At 36.3% G+C, this 20,348-nt stretch overlaps 1 protein-coding gene across 1 annotated transcript in view; it reads right to left on the bottom strand.

Moving 5' to 3' along the window:
- Window positions 1-17,422, bottom strand: part of LOC118734190 (ras-related protein Rab-40C) — a 120,101-nt gene extending 102,679 nt beyond the window's left edge. Inside the window, exon 1 of the mRNA XM_036463912.1 lies at window positions 17,255-17,422. The gene's annotated coding sequence lies outside the window, so the exon portion shown is untranslated. The remainder of the gene's footprint in view (window positions 1-17,254) is intronic.
- Window positions 17,423-20,348: the final 2,926 nt, after the last annotated feature.

Below are 20,348 nucleotides of genomic sequence, written 5' to 3'. Positions count from 1 at the left end.
GGTGCATAATCTGTGTCTTAAACATATCCCAGTTTTCTCTAAAAAAAGATATAGGCTACCATGGTACAATGCAGATTTTAAACGACTAAAAAATCGCTGCAATAGATTGTATAAAAAATTTAAGTTATCTGAGAATATACATTATCATGACATGTACAAATCTTGTCTGTTTGATTTTAAGACTCTTGATCAGTTCCTGCGTAAAAGCTTCGTTAGTAATTTCGAAAAGAATATAAAGACCAACCCAAAAGCTTTCTGGTCTTTCATTAAATGGAAAAAAAAGAAATCTAATATTCCATGTTTGATGTTTTATAAAAAAAAAAAAAAGACTGCTTATAATGTCCAAGATACGTCGAATCTTTTCGCAGACTTTTTCAGCGAAAATTCTGTATCCGAGACTGACACAGCTGACGTTGTTAGCAGCGATGTTTCTGAATCATGTCTGTCGTTCGGTTCTCTGTCATTAACAGAAGAGGATGTTTCAAACGGCATCTTACCTTAAGACATCGGCGGCAACAGATGCGGATGGGCTATCTCCTTTTCTGTTTAAAAACTGTGGGGCGCTTATTAGACCTTTAACAATAATTTTTAACTTATCCATCTCCTCGGGAACATTCATTAGTGATTGAAAAAAAAAACATATATTACTCCAATTCTCAAAAGTGGAAACAAAAATTATGTCTCGAATTATATACCAATAGCTAAATTAACCACAGTTGCCAAACTTTTTGAAAGTATTGTCAAGGATAAAATGTGGCACGCTGTCCAGAATGTCATTTGCCCGAAACAGCACGGAAGATCTACCGTCTCAAGTCTCACTATCTTTACCGAAGATTGCCTTGCGAGTTTCGAGTCTGGGTACCAAGTCGATACTGTATATACCAACTTTTCCAAGGCATTTGACAAGGTCTCACATAAAATTTGGATCGCTAAACTAGCTTGTCTGGGTTTCCATTCAAAGTTTCTTGATTGGATTAGCTCTTATTTATACAATAGGCACTGCGCTGTCGCTTGGATCATACGTTTTCCCGTTACTTCCATGCGAGCTCTGTAGTCCCCCAAGGTAGTATTCTTGACCCCCTTCTGTTTATCATTTTCATTAATGATAAAAGTTCCTGTTTCTTATTCTCGAAGTTTCTAATGTAAGCAGACGATCTCAAAGTTTATTCTGTTATAAAAAATGCTGAAGATGCCTTTCCCTTCAATATGATCTTAATAGAGTAACGTCCTGGTGTGAGAGAAACTAGGGGTATTCTCCAAATCTTGCAAAGCCATTGCACGTAGCACGGATTGCACGGATTGCATAAATTGCAAACACACAACAAGAAAATTCATGGGAAACAACATTTCCTATCGCTGCAAAATATGCAACGTCGAAACCCATGTATATATTTTGCAAAATAGCATAGCAAGATAATAGCGACCCTGTGCTAGTTGTTTTGTTGTTGGAATTGCTACATATTTCTCTCATTCCTCTCATCTCGCTCACTTAATTTTTTTTTGCTGTCTCTTGTTATTGTATTTGATACATAATTTCGCTGCTTGCTCCCCATGCATGCTACCTCTTTGCAATGGGGTGTTCTCGTACTCTTCGAAATTTGGAATAGTATTTTTGCATTTCGTGCAATCCGTGCATCGTGCAAGACTTCGAGAATACCCCTACTGTCTTAGTGTGAATATTAATAAGTGTTATCACTTGGCTTATTCCAGAAAGCTGAATACAATTAATACCTCATATACTATATCTGGTTGCCTTCTTAAATCAGTAGTCCAGACCAACGATTTAGGAATTCCCTTCGACTCGGAGTTGACTTTCAATAGCCATATTGATTTCATTATATCTAACTCCTATGCATTGTTAGCCTTTGTTCGCCGTAATAGCTCTGACTTTTCAGATCCATTTACATTAAAAACTCTATACATAGCTTTTGTAAGGTCTCGCCTTGAGTACGATGCCAATAATTATGTATAATGAGCCTAGCTATCTATATGATAAGCTTCTTTTCCCAAAGTCAGCTCGAACTAATAACTTGATAGTACCGGAACAGGCCTGGTTTTCAATAATTTTTTCGAATAGATTTTGAGCTGAAATCGTACGAATTGGTTTTCACTGTTCTGGTAATCGTACGATTTATTCTCGATTTCAAATTCGAGTGTTTCATTTCAAGCAATTTTCTTTCCACTAATTCCAATTAAACAGCTGCTTTAGACACTTAAATAAAAAATTAAAAATAAAGAACTTATTAAACTTTGATTTCAAATTTGCAAAAAAAAACTTCAATATATTCGCTGGTTATGCCGTTTTTAACAGCTCTCGCCATTGCACAGTGGCCAATTTTTGGAAAACCCTGGCCAAAAGTCCAAAAGAAAATTGGTGCATTCTTATACATAACCATCTTATATTGTTAAGAGGGCTCTACTGCGTATCGTTGTGAGACAACAAGTCGATTCTCTTAAGGCATTTAGTGTTACAGGGGATCGAAGTGACTGTTGCTAGCAATTCGCTCTAAACTTTTCGTAAATTAGAGTTTTCGTCGTTGTTAAAGTTGTGGTATTATCTTTAAAAAATTATAGTTTTCAAGCATCCGCTCATGGACATTGTAATCTAGAGTATGCAAAACATGTTTTTTCATTGTCACGCAATCTAAAAACTAACGTAAGACATAGATATCCACGGATTGATTTTTTTTTGTTTAGTCATTATGATAAATTAGGAAAAAAGTTACGAGAGTGGTCGAGATGGGAAGTCTAATTTTCTTTTTCATATATACTGAAGTTTTTCCCATCCACCTTGGTTAAAACCACCTGCCACAAGCCGCCACTGTAGTTTGGACATTAGTTTTTATACGCGATTCTTTATTTTTTTTTTGAGTTTAAAAGATTTAAATTATGTAAAAAATTATTTCTGTCAAGATTTTGATGTTTTAAAGATGGAATGTTTTTAGAATTTAAATGATGACAGAAAGTACCACTATATTAGAGTGCACTCGGCGTGAAATTTTCGATGCATTGTTTAATGCAAGTCTTATCATTCGTTTTTGCCGTTGATATACATCTCTTCAAACAATATTGCCTGGATACTGCGAAACTGTTGATTAAAAGCTATCCATGGTATTATATGCCAACATCAATTCAAGAAAATCTTCTAGGATAAACACGATGACAGATATTTTTCATTGGCTGCTTGTATCCTCGGACCCTCTCATTTCAAGTTTACGTTTAAACCCACCAACACAAAATCATAAACTGTCATCAGATGCCATTAAATTATTATCAACTGTTGTAAATGCGGATCGGAATTGCCGTCAAAAAATATTGATATGAGCTTCAGATGACTGCGAGTCTGACGGTGTACAAAATTGTTTCCTTCAAAATATATTCCTCTACCAACAAATATTTATGTCTTGTTTATTGATTCATCTCCCGTGTAAATCTGAACATCAACATTGTTAGAAACAAACATTAAGACCTCATCAGTGTTTGTCCGACCTTCTATTCCGATTTGTGGCGTGCGCCTTGATGTTGGCGCACATATGGGAGGGACCAACAGTTTTACGCCGAATCCGAACGGGGATTGTATTTTTATGAGAAGCTGTTATTCGTGGCTGAATACACTCGGGGGTTTGCCATTGCCTGCCAAAGGGCGACCACTATTACAAAAAACTTTTTTGTTTCTTATTTTTTGATGTTGGTCGGAAACTGGGCTTGAACCCAGGCCCTGCGGAAGGATAGCGTACATTGCTAACCGCTACATCACATTATATAACAAAAAAGCAGAAAACATGACCTTTTATACTTAACTACCTTAGTTTTGCTAAAAATCTGATTATGTTAAGCGTACACAGCGGCCATTATGGATCCGCCATTTTGAATTTCGAAATTATGTGGTGAAATTTAAAACCAACAACCAAAATAAAGACGGATACACAAGGTTTGATTACAATTGTACCACGCTTCGACTCTTGGCCAGCTTTTTCGAAAAATTGGCCACTGTGCATTGCGGAGATAAGACGGCGAAGAAAAGTAGTACATATTCGCAAAAACAAGCATTTGAGAGAGCGGTCACGTATCTTCGACAAGCCGGATCGACTGTAAGTCACATATTTCATTTAATTCTTTAAACTTTTATTAAAAACACCTAAATTCAGGTTTTTGGAATGATTCAGAATAGACAAAGAAATGTTTGAAACTATCAGCCCAATTCTGAATATTCCCGAGGATTTCATTTCTCGCGGATTTTACTTTTCTCGAGAATAAAATCCTCCTATTGGAAACTGCCAGGGAGCAGCATTTTCCCCGAAAATTTGGGAGCAGGAAATTCGAACTTTCAAAGAGCTGTTTGACAGTTATTTTGACAGCTCAACTCCCGCCATTTAATTTGTGTGTTTTACACATAAAAGAGGGTTTCACATAAAAGAGTATTTCAGATTAAAGTTGTTAATAAATTAGTGCGCGGAAATTTCAAATCTGTGTTTTAGATCAAAGCTCTATCTTTTAACTACACGAGTAAGTTGAAAGATTTTAATTTAGATCGCGCGTTTTCTTGTAATAACCCGAAATAAGTGGGCAAATAGGATAAGAGTACCCTTTGCTAAGTCCAGTTGCCACTGTGAATTTTGGAAGCCACATTATTAATAAACTAGTGCTCCGGAAATTTAAATATTAGTGCTAAATTAAAATTTAGTCTTTTAACTACACATGTGAGTTGAAATATTTTGATTTCAATCGCGCGTTTTCATGTTATAAACCAAAATAAGTGTGCAGTCCAAAAATACTCTTCCAAACCAACTCAATAATAGACAAAGATGCGAAAAGACTGGTGTCAAACAAGCGAGCTCTAAGGACGGTCCCAGCAATATCAAGAGTGCTGCAACTCTGCACCGAATACGATATTGTACCAAAACTCCGGGCAATCGATAATCACAACCCTCCTTGGAAAATTAATCAGGCGTCATGCGACTGGTCGTTAAATAGATATAAAAAAGACAGTACCCCTAACTCCACCTTTAAACAACTGTTTCTACAAAAAACAACCGACCTCAAAAAGAACGGATGGACTATCATTTACACAGATGGCTGCAAAACAAACTACTCAACAGCGTTTAGCGTTACGACCGAATCTGGTTCTTATCTAAGCATAAAGCAAATGATCCCTCTTTCCTCAATATTCTCTGCAGAAGCAAGAGCCATTCTAAAAGCGTTGGCGCTATGTACTCATAAAAAGCAAAAAGTGGTCATATGCTCTGATAGCCTGTCAGTCATACGAGCGGTGAGAAATCCCACCTGTAACAACTGGGAAACCATAAACAACATTAGGGATATACTACTAAAAAACGTCAACAACGTTAAGCTACTGTGGGTTCCAGGACACGCAGGTATCGAAGGTAACTCCCACGCCGATGAAGCTGCGAAATTCACATGTATGGCTCCCATCTTCACCGTTTCAAACATAGAAAAAACTGACATAAAACACCACATCCACCAACACCTAAAAGCAAAGTCAAAAAGGGAATACCAAAACTACCAACACCCTCACTACTCAGCCATCAACAAAGATCTAGTTCCTCCGGAATACCCCAAAAACGTAAACGGTTTTAAAACCAGGATATTTTCTCGACTCCGTCTTGGGCACACAACACAAACACATGCATATCTCCTAAAAAGAGAAAACCAAACAATCTGCGAAAATTGCCCTCTATACGAAGAAGCAAAACAAGAAATACTCGACTCACAGAACATTTCGGAAATACTCTCCATTCCTACCTCCACAAACATTGAAAAAATTGCTAGATTCGTTAAAACTATTGATTTAACCATATAACCACTAAAACTACGTGACACATACACAAATATAAACACAACTCATTTATGCAACGTAGAGCTGATGGCCTCGGCAGCCAATGCTCATATAATTCTATTAGTTCTGATATTCATATCAGTACTAAATAATAATAATAATAATAATAATAATAAGTGTGCAAATACCAAAGGGTACCCTTTGCAAGGTCCAGTTGCCACTGTGAATTTTGGAAGCCGCATTATTAATAAACTAGTGCTCCGGAAATTTAAATATTAGGGCGTGTGTGAATCGGTAACAAAGTTCTATGGGGAAAGCTGTTGAATAATACAGCAGTTAACCGCAGATTTATGCAGAATAAAATATTACAAATTTAAGTGAAATAAATATTTTTAGAAAACATCTACCATCGTTGATTGAAAATCATCAATTTAAGCTTTTATTTAACGAAAAATTACACACATCAACAATCTTTGCGATTGTCAAAATTTTCTATGCATTTGTCAAAAGCCTCATGAGCTACTGAAATTTTATTCACCTCATAGTTGTCAAAAATTTACTCGCCGCGAACTTTGTTGCCGATTCACACACGCTCTTAGTGCTAAATTAAAATTTAGTCTTTTAACTACACATGTGAGTTGAAATATTTTGATTTCAATCGCGCGTTTTCTTGTAATAAACCAAAATAACCTAGCTTCCATTAGACTTATTAAGATTTCTACCTGTTTCTTATTTGTGGTTTTTGACGTAAAATCGTCGCTGGAATAATGAAATAGTGTAACATGAAAAGTATAGTTTTGAGAAAAACGAATTGGAAGTTTTTATAAACCATTACAAACCATACAAATACAATCTCGTTTTTCGGGAATAAATTAGTGAGCCAAAGAGATATTTAAGAAAACTAAAGATTTTTCTAATAGATTAAAGGATTGTCTATCCAATGGTGCAATTATCGAATAATAGTGTATGTGGCTTTTACACTGTTTCTTTATTCGAGCGACGAAATGAAAGGTTTAAACGTTTTATTACAACAAATTTCCTTTAAATTGTAACTTACTTCCATTTTTGTAGCAGTTCCCTTTTAAAATACGGGGAAAATTCTCTCAGAATAACGAAATCAATTCTCCCCCTTTTTGACATTCGTAATACCTACTTTTTCCCGAAATACATTTTCCCTTTTCCGAAGATCGTTTAGAATAGAATAGGGAAAAGAGGAAAAATCCTCAGGGAATTTTTGTTCATGATAGGAGGAAAGAGAAATGAGGAAAAATTTCTAGGGAGTTTCTATTCAGGATTGGGCTGTATTTTAAATCAAATTTCACCGTTTATGAAGCATCCGCAAATACGAAAGTCAATACAACTAGGTGCAGTGTTTCGTTTTCTTGCAACCAGTTCATATCGGTTAGGCGTACCGAAAGACCATGACATTAACAATGATTGAGGGGTATCGCCGATCTAAGCGGGGTTAGGTCGCCTCTCTCTCTCTCTCTCTCTCGACCTATGAATGCCGTAATAGGAGCCCAATCACCACCTGTAGAAGAGACGGGGCTTCAACTGCCAAGAGAGACCCGCGTTACCCTGGCTCAATCACGGTCTGGATACTGTAGCCGCCTCAACAGCTACCTGTCCAGACTCGACCCCAATATCCCCAATGAGTGCCCGGCATGTGGAGAGTCCCCCCACGACACCAACCACCTCTTTACATGCCAGCTCAATCCGACTCAGCTAACACCCCTCTCCCTCTGGTCCGAACCCATCGAAACAGCTCGTTTCCTGGGCCTCCCGTTAGTTGAGCTTGACGAAAATGATTGAACGTAGACCCGAAAAAGGCGGGGCTTAGTAGTGCCGCTACAACAACAACAACAACCATGACATTAACATTGGCAGAAGCACTTTCTCAAAGGTTTTGCCATACAATTACAAATGAGGCAGAATGAGATCGCAAAATCCAAGGAGTACTTTTACGAAAAATTTTCTTTGCCTGGCGTTATTGCCTGTGTTGACGGTACACACGGCAAAATACTAAAGCCAGTTGTGGATGAATCAGTATTTTTAAACCGAAAAGGATACTACAGTTTGAATGCAATGATAGTTCGTATTGCAAGAATTTTCGTTACATCCTATACTAAAATCTTTGGCTTGTAGGTCTGCAACTACAATATGGAGATCTTAGCAATTGATAGCACACATCCTTGTTCTTGTCACGATTCCTTTATTTGGAATAGCAGTGAAGCCAGAGAATATTTTTCAAGGCTAAATATACCAAATGGTTTTGTTTTGGCCGATTCAGCTTATACCCTGGAGAATTTCGTATTGACACCATACAGGTCCCCTCAAAACGGATCTACGCAACATATTTTTAACAACCGCCACGCAACAGCTCCAAACATTGGATTACTAAAAAGCCGATTTCGATGTTTACGAGGCACGTTGCAGTATGACCCCAGGTTCATTTGCAAATTAATAAACGTGTGTTGTGCTTTGCACAATATGTGTCGCAGACGAAATATACAGATCCCCGGTGAGAGCGAAAACTCACTTGAGCCAATAAACATTGAAATTGAGGATGAGGTAGATGCAGATGCAATAATTGCAAATGGCAATAGTTCTGCAATAAGAGACGCCATTGCGTCTTCATTGATTTATTTATTTTTTTTTCAATCTGATGTAAAATTTTTGTAAAATATTGTAAACGGATTTTGCGGTTTTATGAATATAACAAGTGCAATTTCTAAAATAGAGCGTTAATTTTGTTTGCAAACGGTCATGCGCATTTTATTCTAGAAGAAACTCCCTTTTGTATGGTAAAAAGTGCAAAAAGCCGCTTAAAACTTGCACTTGGTTTTTTAGAATTAAAAAAAACAATCTCTATGCGTGCTCAAAATTTTTCTAAAAATTCAGATTAAACAGGTCAAAATGTAGACGAAAACAATAAGTTCTGTATAAAGTTTAAAGGTATAATTCGTATAGTTTTGAATAAAGCATGAACCATATTTTTATGAAAAAATAACAAAAAATTTAACTTGAAAAACGTTGCAAATACTCACTTTTGATTGCCAGTGTATATACAGTGGCTCAAACAAATGACCACGTGTTGATTTTTTTTTAAATATTCGTTAAGTTTTCCGAGCTAAATTTTTCTTGTAATTTTCATATAAAACTACCGTCCAAAATTTAACCAAAACCATACAAACAGTTTTAGACTTTATATAAATTTACATTTAGGAAAATTCAACAAATTTGCATCAAAATTTCAATTGTGCAACAAAATTTCAAAATATCAACGCCAGTTTTTGTAAATCGCATTTGTTATGCTAAAAACCCCAAAAAATTGTCTCAAAATAATAATAAAATACGATTTTTTAGCTGATTAAAACTTGCACTTCATTAGACTAAAATTGTATGGGCTATAATATAAAACTGTCGGCCGCTGTATTTAGAAAAAAGGTTTGGAAAAAAGGTTTTCTCTTAACAGCGGTCGTCCCTCGGCAGGCAATGGCAAACCTCCGAGTGTATTTCTGCCATGAAAAACAGCTTCTCATAAAAATACAATCGCCGTTCGGAGTCGGCGTAAAACTGTAGGTCCCTCCGCTTTGTGTGACAACATCAAGGCGCACGCCACAAATCGGAGGAGAAGCTCGGCCAAACACTAACATATTTGTAAGCGCCAATCTATTATTATAATATAAAACTGCATACTCAAAAATGTTCTAAAGATTCAGTCATTTTTTTGAGCCACTGTAGTCTTATGGAGTCGCTAACGATGTTTAACCTGAATTTAGCGTTAACCAGACATTGAGTAACCGGTCCTAATTCTCATAAGTTTTTGTTCAACTTAAATTGGATTGTTATCAGAATTGGTATGGTGATTGCATTATCGATGGCAAAGTAAATGTCCATGCTAGTTTTGCACTTTCTGGGTATTCTTATGACAGTGTGTATATGTGCCCATAATTTTGAAAGTGGTCGAAGTCGAATCACACCTTTTGTGCTTAAATGACCAGTTACTTGTAACTGAGGGCATCTGTAAACGTCTTATCTTCATAAACTAATAGGTCCATTCAATATCAAAAAATTGTTACGAATTGTTACTAGTACTTGCAAGTTTTTACTGGAAATGCATTCAATAACCCAAAATATTTGCAAGAGAGAGCAAATTCGAGAGCGTAACAAGCCGAGAGAGCGGAAAGTTCTTGCAAGTAAAAATTTTACTAGCAGGAATTTGCAGAAGTCAAAAAGTAAGGTTATGTTTCAAATTCAAATGTAAACAAACTGTTTAAGAGGATGATTTGATGAAATATAATTAGTGAAATGAAAATATGGATGAAAATTTTAAATCTATTGTATATTTTTTTATTTTTATGACGATGGGAACTATTCCCAATTAAAAAGAAAATTGCGCGTCAGAAACTGTCAAAATGGCTTAAATTGCAAATTTTTACTAGTTTTGCGTTCAATAACTTTTTCTGAAAATTTTCTCTTGCTCTCAATTTTACTCTCTATTTTTTCTTTTACGCTCTCGCTGCAAGTACTTACTGGAAAAGTTTTTGAATGGACCTAATGATAAAACCTTTGACCCTAGGCAAATGTAGTTGGACGAATATTCGACGCGTTCATATGTATACAGGTGTGATGTGACTTTAACCACTTTCAAAAATATCGGCACATATTTATATATATGAATATATACATATATATATATATATATATATATATATACAGGGTGTCCCAGAAGTAACCTGCCAAACTTTAGGGGAAGGTAGGTGGGGAAGTGAGCTCCCTGATAAACAAAAAATTTTCAGGTAGAAGTGTCACTGTTTTTGAAATATTTACATTTTTTTTAATTAAAAAAAATCGTGCCTTTTCATGTATTTTCTTTAACTGCATCTACAAACCAGGCTATGCTTAGTAAATTTTTTATGTAAAATACTTACAGATTGTTGCTTCTCCATACTCAAATGCAATGTAGTTAAAATATATTAAGGAACCATTATAACCTTAGTACTATTTTGGGATTTTTACTTTTTGATATTTTCTTCCCCAACTTTGACTATCTCTGGTGAAAAAAAAATGTACTGAGCTATAACTTTACATTACATACAAAAATTGTTCATTTAATAAAGATTTTAGAAACTGAAGTTGCAAATCAGGTCAAATCGAGTGGCTGGCAGTTAATTTTTACTGATGGATCTAAATCTTTTAACACCTCTTTCGCTGCTGTGAAAGAAAATAATATACCTATATCGTACGGTCTTCTGCTACCCTTCTGTTCTGTTTTCACAGCTGAAGCTACTGCCATTCTTCACGCTTTTAATTTTTCTAAGCAAAGTAAAGGAAAATTTGTCATTTGCACAGATAGCTTATCTTGCTTTAAAGCCATACAAAACTTCAGCAATTCTAATTACATTGTCTGTGCTTTAAGAGACGTCCTAATCGCCTCTCCCCACAAACTGAGAATTATGTGGGTTCCGGGTCATTCGGGCATCAAAGGCAATTCGATGGCGGACACAACTGCCAAAGAAATGTGCAACACCCCTACAATGACCTCCTCTCTCTTCATCAAGAGCGACATAAACCGGCTTATAGCTCAACAAAGAAGTGCCAAATTAGCAGCTGACTGGATGAATTATACCCATCATTACTCCTGCATTAACATTAATCGGTCTAAACCAACTTATTCGACGTCCGTCCCAGCAAACTACATCACTCCCTATATACGATTACGTATTGGCCACACCATTATTACATACAGTTATCTACTGAATGGTACCAGTCCTAACCAGCTTCCCTTATTGTGATTCCACCGTTAGCGTTCTACACATTGTAGCTTTTTGTCCTGGCAAATCACAGACATCGCATTTTTGGAAATGATGATCCATTTGGATTATTAATGAACCCTTCTACTAATAACATATGCAAAATTTACAATTTTCTCAAGGATACTGATCTTCTCCGGCGCATTTAAGACAAAGCCTTTTCACCAGCCAGCCGAAAGCCTCTGCTGCTGGCGCTGCTTTTTCATAGGTTGTATAATAATTGTTATTATTATATAAGCTTTCTTAAATAAAAAAATAAAAATAAAAAATATTTGGAGATGGCAATAACAATAAATGTAAATGATTTTAAGTATTTTACAAATAGAGAAATGTAATTAAATTTAGATTGCGTTTATATTTTCGGTATATAAGAATGCACCCCTTCACAAATCGTTATGTAATTCGGAACAAGTAAAGAATACCCACCGTTTCGCTAGAAAACAACCAAAAATAGGAGTCGACAGAGCTTTTTGAGCTGATTATAAAATTTACTTGCAGAAATTAAAATTAAGCGAGATATCGAAGGTCAAAGATCGAAATTTGCTTTTTGAAAACCAGTAATATCTCAAAAACTAGTAAAGCGTTTGTAAAAGTTAATATACAGTTTTAAAGCAAATTAATACACCTTTCTTTTAGTCTGCATTCCTTGTGCCTTGCATTTCTAATTTCTGATAAAAATTGGTTTTTATAAAAAATATATGAAAAAATTCCATTTAAACTGCTTTTTTTTTTAACTAGCCTTATAAGGCGCTGTGGTGTAGTGGTAAGCAGTGCGCGCTTCCACTCATCAGCACCTGGGTTCAAGCCCTGGTCAAAGCAACATCGCAAAAAAGTATAGAAAAAGGTTTTTTCTTAACAGCGGTCGTCCCTCGGCAGGCAATGGCAAACCTCGGAGTGTATTTCTGCCATGTAAAACAGCTTCTCATAAAAATACAATCGCCGTTTGGAGTCGGCGTAAAACTGTAGGTCCCTCCGCTTTGTGTGACAACATCAAGGCGCACGCCACAAGTCGGAGGAGAAGTTCGGCCAAACACTAACATATGTGTAAGCGCCAATCTATTATTATTATATTATTATTATAAGGATAGTGTTGTCGTTCTTTTGGTATAGAGAAAATTAATTTCCTTTCGTTTGATATGCGTATGTCTATTTTTACTTGCGTCCACAGTATTTTTGTGTAGAATTCCTTTTTGCGTAGGCGAGAATTCATTAAAATAAATTATAAAGTAATACTTTAAAAAAAAATCGCCAGAATTGGTCAGTCGAGATAACGTAAAAAGCAAAATCTTGCATCTTTTTTGTTGGCATCCCTGCTTTAAACCTTTTCTGTTATTAATGAACTGGCAACAGCAAGCACCTCCATGTTTTTATTACAACTAGCGCAATAATAAAATTATAGTTTAAAAAACTAAAAACTCGCTACGTAACTTGAGAATGGAAATCGCTGCATCTTTTAGGTGCATCATTATTACATAGTTACATCCCAAGCTAATAAAAGCGAGGTAAAAAAGAAGACGCCGGCTTTACATTCGTTGTTCTCAGTATAATACATCATTAAATCATTAAGTTTCGTGGTTTTTTGTTACAAATTCGGCTAAAATAAACTATGCTGAACATCGAGATATTAATATGTACTCATTTCGTGCATTTATTAATTTGATTTCAGTACTAACAAAGATGTGCTAAATGAAACAGTTTTTTGCAAATAACTTTTGAACGGTGTAATAAATAGGTTTCCGCCTTCGGATTCTTAATACTGGCAGTAATACGCGTCGTTTGATATTCCTTTCGATTATTTTGCATCAATTTTCGGTGGGGACCATGAACTGCACCATAACCGGCAGGGGAATTATGAGGGCCTATTGCTGTTAACAATAGGGACTATCTGAGGACTAACCTAGGGTGAGCCGGAATTGCTGCAGGGGTATTTCGTTGTGTTTGCATGTGCCATATGTAATTTGTAATTTATTGCAATCATATGAAACAGACGTTCCTTACAGACTAGAGATAAAAATTAGCTACTTAGACGATACGTGTAAAACATAAAGCACTCTACAGTTTCGAGATCAAAGATAAAATAAATAAACTTTTTGGAAGAGAGAAATCCAGTTCGATAGAATTCGAGATCGTGTTGAATTCGTTTAAAGCTCTTGAAATAGGAGCATTTCTGGCATACTCCGTTTTACAATTTCCTCCATAAAACGGCAGAGGATTGCGAAGATTCCTTAGAGGAACATTGAAGTTGACCTGCTCTAGGAGCGTAGGGCAATCGATCACACCATTCATTAAGTTAAAGGTAAAAGTTAGAGATAGCAAAGATCTTCTGGCTTCCAGAGATTTAAGGTCTATTAATAGCAAACGAGACTTATACGATGGAATAGGCTCGCTGAAGTTAAGATTTCTGAGGGCAAATTTAAGAAAAACCTTTTGAACCCTTTCAATCCTATTAATTAGGTTTGAGTGGTATGGCCTCCAGATAAAAGAAGCTTATTCTAACTTAGAACGAACAAAAGATGTGTATAACAATTTAAGTGTATAGGGGTTAGAGAACATTGAGCTCTGACGCCTGAGAAAACCAAGTACAGCGTAAGATTTAGAAATGATGTGACTGATATGACTGTTAAAAGACCAATTAGAGCTGAAAACTAAACCAAGGTCTTTGATTTCTTGAACTTTTTGAAGTTGAGTTTGAGAGATTACATAAGACGTCGAAAGAATACTGTGACTTTTGGAAAAAGTAACTTGAAAACATTTTTTAATATTCATAGAAAGGCGAGAGCTGAGACACCAGCAGTGTAGAATATTAATCTCGGACTGAAGTCTAAGCGCATCATGCGAATTTTCAATCACAGTAAAAATTTTTAAATCGTCAGCATACAGCAAAAATTTAGCAAATGAAAAACAAGAACTCACATCATTTATAAATAATACAAAGAACCCCCGATGAGGCAATGAAAAATTCCGAAGAACAACCATTAACACACACCACACAGCGCCTATCCGACAAATAAGATTTGAGCCATTGCAAAAATACTGAGTGGAAACCCGGTGAGGCTAGCTTACTGACCAACAAACTATGCGAAACTCTATCAAATGCTTTGGAAAGATCAGTGTAAATGCAGTCGACTTGGAAACCGTTCGAGATAGCTGCAATACAATACTCACTAAAGACGCCTAGATTAGTAACCGTAGATCGGTTGGGGACGAAACCATGTTGATTGGGTGAGACTAGACTTTTTGTTGCGAAATATATTTTCTCCTTGACGATAACTTCAAAAAGTTTGGAAATTGTTGAAAGTTTCGAAATGGGTCTGTAATTACAGACATCACTTTTGCTGCCACTTTTAAGAATAGGGGTAATTGAAGTCAATTTCAATTCATCATAAAAAATACCGGAGGCTGGAGACCTATTGAAAATAATTTTTAAAGGAGAGATCAAAGCAGGACCCTTCTTTATAAAGTTTGAAGAGAGCCCATCAATATCTTGTTTTGCAGAAGCTGATAGATTTAAAATACCATTAGCAATATTGTCAGACGAAAGTCAAAAATTAGTAGAATTCACACTAGCAGAGAAACTAGAATCCACAGTAGGGTTATCATCTACAAAATTAGAACTAAAAAATGCAGCAAATAGATTTGCAACTTCAGCTGGAGTGGAGGCACATTTATCTTAAAAAAATACAGCTGAGGGAATACTAGAGTTCTTCTTAGACTTAATAAAATGCCAGAATGATTTCGGATCTTCTTTGATATTAGATTCAATGCCTAAGATATAATTTCTGTGGAGGAATTTATTCAAGCAGTTAAACTTTTTAAGATGTGCCTGATATTTTTCAAAGAAAAACTGACTTCCAGAGGCCTTAAACTTATTATAAAAGTTGTTTCTAAGATTCTTCAGTTTTTTCAAGTCACGATTATACCACGGTAATTTATAGGGTATTTTTCTAATTATTGGAACGAATTTAAAACAAAAATCAGAAATTAAAGATTTGAAAGTAGCGAAGCATTTAGCTACATCGGGGCAAGAGAGTAAGCTTTCCCAATTTAATTTACCCAGTAATCTATTTAACTTGGGATAATCGCAGGCTGCATAAATAAACTTAGGTTTGTCACCAGCATTGAAAGACGGGAATACATAAAATTCAAATTTTAGTAACAGAGGAACATGATGCATATTAGATGGTTAGTTAATGTTATCACTAATAAATATGAGGTCAAGAATTCTATCCAACTTGTTAACAAAATTATTGATTTGTAATAAATTAAGTCTTAAGAGGCTATCTATAAAGTACACTTCATGGGACGCATTGACATTAATTGGCGAGAGACCAGCATTGGAAAAAGATGTGGACCAAGATACATTACAAAGATTAAAATCGCCTAATACACAAAGGAGGTCATCTCCTAGCTTATTTAATACTAAAGACATTATGTTGTCAGCATTCGCTTTATAAAGATTATAATTACTATTAGGCGGGATATAAGAAACAATCTAAAACAGAGAGGTTGGCTTTCCTTTATTGCCGTTCGTTAAAGGGGCGGCGCGAAAGGTAAGCGGGCGTGGCACCTCTAACCCACCTTTTTGGAGAGGGAATGAACCGCCATTGACAAAAATGCAACCCCCGACAACCTAGGTCCCCTATGGTTCCCTAGGGACTCCTTAGAAAAATTGCCAAAAATCAAAATTTTCATTTGCGTTTATTCGCTTGAAAAATGTTACATATTCATTTGCACAATACATTTTTAGATACACATTTTTATGTACAAGACATTTTTATAAAGCACCCAGTAACCAAAATAGACATCACTGGGGCGGCAGCCCCATGTTTACCACAGAAAGGGAATTCTAGTTACCTCATCCTTTGCCAAGGTTACATCACGGTGGCGGTAGCCCCAGTTAGGTGCACGCAGAAAGAATTCTACGTAGTAAGGGTTATAATCCCTAAGCATGGCCGAAGGCGCCAACGCAGAAAGGAATTCTACGCAAAAATACTGTGGACGCAAGTAAAAATTGCCATTTTGGCCATTTCAGAATGGCGGTTCATGCCCTCGCCAAAAAGGTCGGTTGGAGGTGCCACGCCCACTACCTCTTCGCCCTCCACACCGTTAACGAACTACCATAATGGAAAGTTTCCCCCAATCAAGCGTGGTTCACATATACAACACTGAAACCTGTTTTCGTCCGACTTTTCAGTCCAGTGTGTGTTCGAGTGGTGGACTGCTGTCCGACTGAGCAGGTTAGTGTGCGAAGGCCCAATCGCTTCCAAAATGGCCTGTAAAATTGACTCATGTGAGCACCGTTAAAACCGTACCCAAAGGTGTGGTATTTTTGAAATCGGGTGATGTTATTCAAGTCCCCTCTAAACCCCTTTTTTAAAATGTTCGGATGGCGCAAATCGAGTTTATATTTATTTGTATATATAGACCGTTGAAGGGTTCGAGGGGCCAGATACAGCTTTTTGTAAAGTTTAACCCGTCATTTTTCTATTGAGTGGGATATCTATCAAGAGCCATAACCCCTCCGCCTTCGCAAGATTCTAAAAAAACTGTGAGTAAATAACGACACAGTACTTGCAATTTTTTGCTAATTTCATTGATAACAACGGTTGAACTCGAACCTTCGGCATCACATTGTACTTACATCGCATATAGATATAACTCAGCATGTTCTTTTTTTATTTTATTTACTTATTTATTAACTTTGAATTCAACCATTGCATTGTTGATGGAATCTTTAATAGATGTATTCAATAACAATTACCGAAAATAAATCAACATTTGTTCGATAAAAGTAGTAGACTTATCGATAGTTTTATTAAGTTTTATTAGGCCCTGTCTCCACAGGAAAACACTGATGTCGTGATAACTATGTCACAAAATATATTTTCAATGGAGCCGCCTATTTCTCATGTGCTGCAATATATGTCAGCGCTTATTGCTTGACATCTATTCCAGGCAATTCGATAGTTTGACAGCCATATTTTCATTTGAAAGAAAGCGTGCTGGTGGTAACATCGATGAAATTTTTACATTAAATCAAAATAAAAGTCTGTTCCTTATTGGATTAATTATGATTACGTTTTAGAAAATTATTCAGCAAGTTTTTTAAAGATTTAAATGTTTTTAAACAACGAAATTGAGAGAATGTTGTCTGGTGGCGTCATGCGGCAAATGCTTATTTCAAGACATCAAAGTGCCCACACACAAAAACTTGCAATCACATTGCTCGTCAAAATAACAGTTGGTATGCCATCGGTGTTTGCATGTGGAGCTCTGCGGTTATTGAGCAAACGATACTGCTTGCCGAAATTGCTATTGGGGCGTTCACAGTTCGTTCCAAATTGTGTCTGAAAATGTAGACGTCTACATTTTGAGACATCTTTAGCATCAAACTGTGAGCACCCCTTTCTAGCAGTCGTCGCAAAATCGTCTCAAAACTTGGCTGGTGTAGCCAGACATTTCTTCCTTGCGTGCATTTTTTATATGTCGCCTTTCGATTTTGTTTCTGAAAAATTGTAATTATATAACTTAATTACCAATTCGTAATATTTGTTATTTCTTTTCCTTGATTTGTTTCTTTTCATCAGAAATTGCGCTCAAATTAAATGCAAATACAGAAAACGTGCCCAATAAATCAAAAAAATGTGATTAGTATTGCCATAATGCAATCCTGCTGCGAGGTAGCAAAATGTAGACGCGTAAAAAACATACCTTTGAGTGTGACAAAATGTAGACGGCGTCGTTTTCCAATTTTGTATGGGAAACAACACCACAGATTTTACGGTTAGAAAACGTCTTAAAATGTAGACGTCTACATTTTGAGACACTATTTGGAATGAACTGTGAACACCCCATATGAGCTTTTTACATCAACGGCCAAGGCGCATCAACGCATAAACTATGTTCACATATAAATATTATCTCAATCAAAGTTCGTTTTTTAATCACCCCGTTTACACAGGCAAATCTCAGATTATTAGCCGTCAAATTTGTTGTGCTTGTTATTCTCACATCTCAAGGAAAAGTTATGTTTCTTCTCTGTGCCACCGTGATCACGTTTTTATGCTATAATAAGCAATATAAATATATTTTAACTTAACATTTTATTAAAAATACCTTTACAAACCTCTTTTCCTTGCTAGCGTACATTTTTGTTTACTTTTACATTTGGCATATCTCCTCTTTTTTGCAAAAACAATCGATAAAACTAGGATGGACACCGAAAAGTTATCGGTTTAATCAGCGATTATTTTATAATTACAGATTAACAAGGACGAATTTTATATGGCTAATCTCTTGTTATAATTACAGATTAGGGTGTTAAGCTCGAAAATGAGGATAATCTACTTATATGTGAACCTAGTAATAGTCTGTTCCAATAGCAGTCCGGTTTACAGGATTTGGGAAAATTTTAGTAGACGGGCGGCAAATTCTAGAAAAAGGGGGGATGAGGGGGGTAGATTAGGACCCCGCTTTTTTCTAGCAACCCTATAGTTCTTATATAATTGATTGTGAAAGTTTTCATATAAACGATGAATAAGATAGCAAAATAACATACAACTTGGTGCAACCAGACTGGAATTTTGAATAATAAAAGCGGATTTTTAATTCGGAATTTTCACTTAGTAGAATTCTCCGTTCTGTTTTGCGAAGAAAAATAGCTGAACACCGTTTGCAGAGAACACCTTTCTGCGTAGGCGGCCTTCGGCCGCACTTAGGTATTATAACCCTCAGGCAGTAGAATTCTCCTTTCTGTTTTGCGAAAAGGAGCTGAACATCTTTTGCAGAGAACACCTTTCTACGTAGGCGGCCTTCGGCCGCACTTAGGGATTATAACCCACAGGCAGTAGAATTCTCCTTTCTGTTTTGCGAAGAAAAGGAGCTGAACACCGTTTGCAGAGAACACCTTTCTGCGTAGGCGGCCTTCGGCAGCACTTAGGGATTATAACCCTCAGGCAGTAGAATTCTCTTTTATGTTTTGCGAAGAAAGGGAGCTGAACACCTTTTGCAGAGAACACCTTTCTACGTAGGCGGCCTTCGGCCCCACTTAGGGCAGAGAACGTTTATAAATGAGAAGGCGCATTTTCAGTGTGAACTAATTGCTGCCAGAAATTTTGGGGTGCAGTCGGCCAAATACACCACTCGTCGGCTGCCACCATACCAAAAATTTTTCCGTGTCTCCACACTTCGGAAAATTTACCATAGTTCAACGCAAAAAATAAGAACGAAACAGGTAAGAGGAACAGTAATATAATAATAAGCACTAGGCAGAGGGGATGCTTGCGGAGGCGAGCGTGTAGCATAGTTTAAAGCAAAACTAAAAATAAAAACGAATAACAAAAGAGAAACAGAAATCTAATAAGCACAAGGCAGAGGGGATGCTTGCGGAGGCAGGCGCGTGCTTGTGCCGGATCAAAACAAACTCTAAAATAAAAATGGAAGTCAGAACGACAAGTGTACAGAAAGAAGCGGGGAAACAGGGAAAGGAGCGGGCTTTTGTACATTTGCTTGCTTGCCGAAAATATGATATTTGCGTGAAATCGATTTGCTGATTGCAAACATGTATGAATTTTTCTATTTCAGCTATGTTGATAAGATTTTTTAGGCAATTTTTTCGACTTTTTTCCTCAATTATCTAAAGTGATTTAAAGTGGACCTTTTTATATAAAACTATTTTAATACAATTTAATGAAACATATGTATGTATGTATATATTTACTTAGGCACATACACAT

Source organism: Rhagoletis pomonella, unplaced genomic scaffold (assembly GCF_013731165.1).
Source record: "Rhagoletis pomonella isolate Grant_MI unplaced genomic scaffold, Rhpom_1.0 Rhpom_scaffold_00002, whole genome shotgun sequence".
Classification (NCBI taxonomy): domain Eukaryota; kingdom Metazoa; phylum Arthropoda; class Insecta; order Diptera; family Tephritidae; genus Rhagoletis; species Rhagoletis pomonella.
The sequence above is the reverse complement of the archived record's forward strand: the minus strand, read 5'-3'. Positions and strand labels throughout refer to the sequence as shown.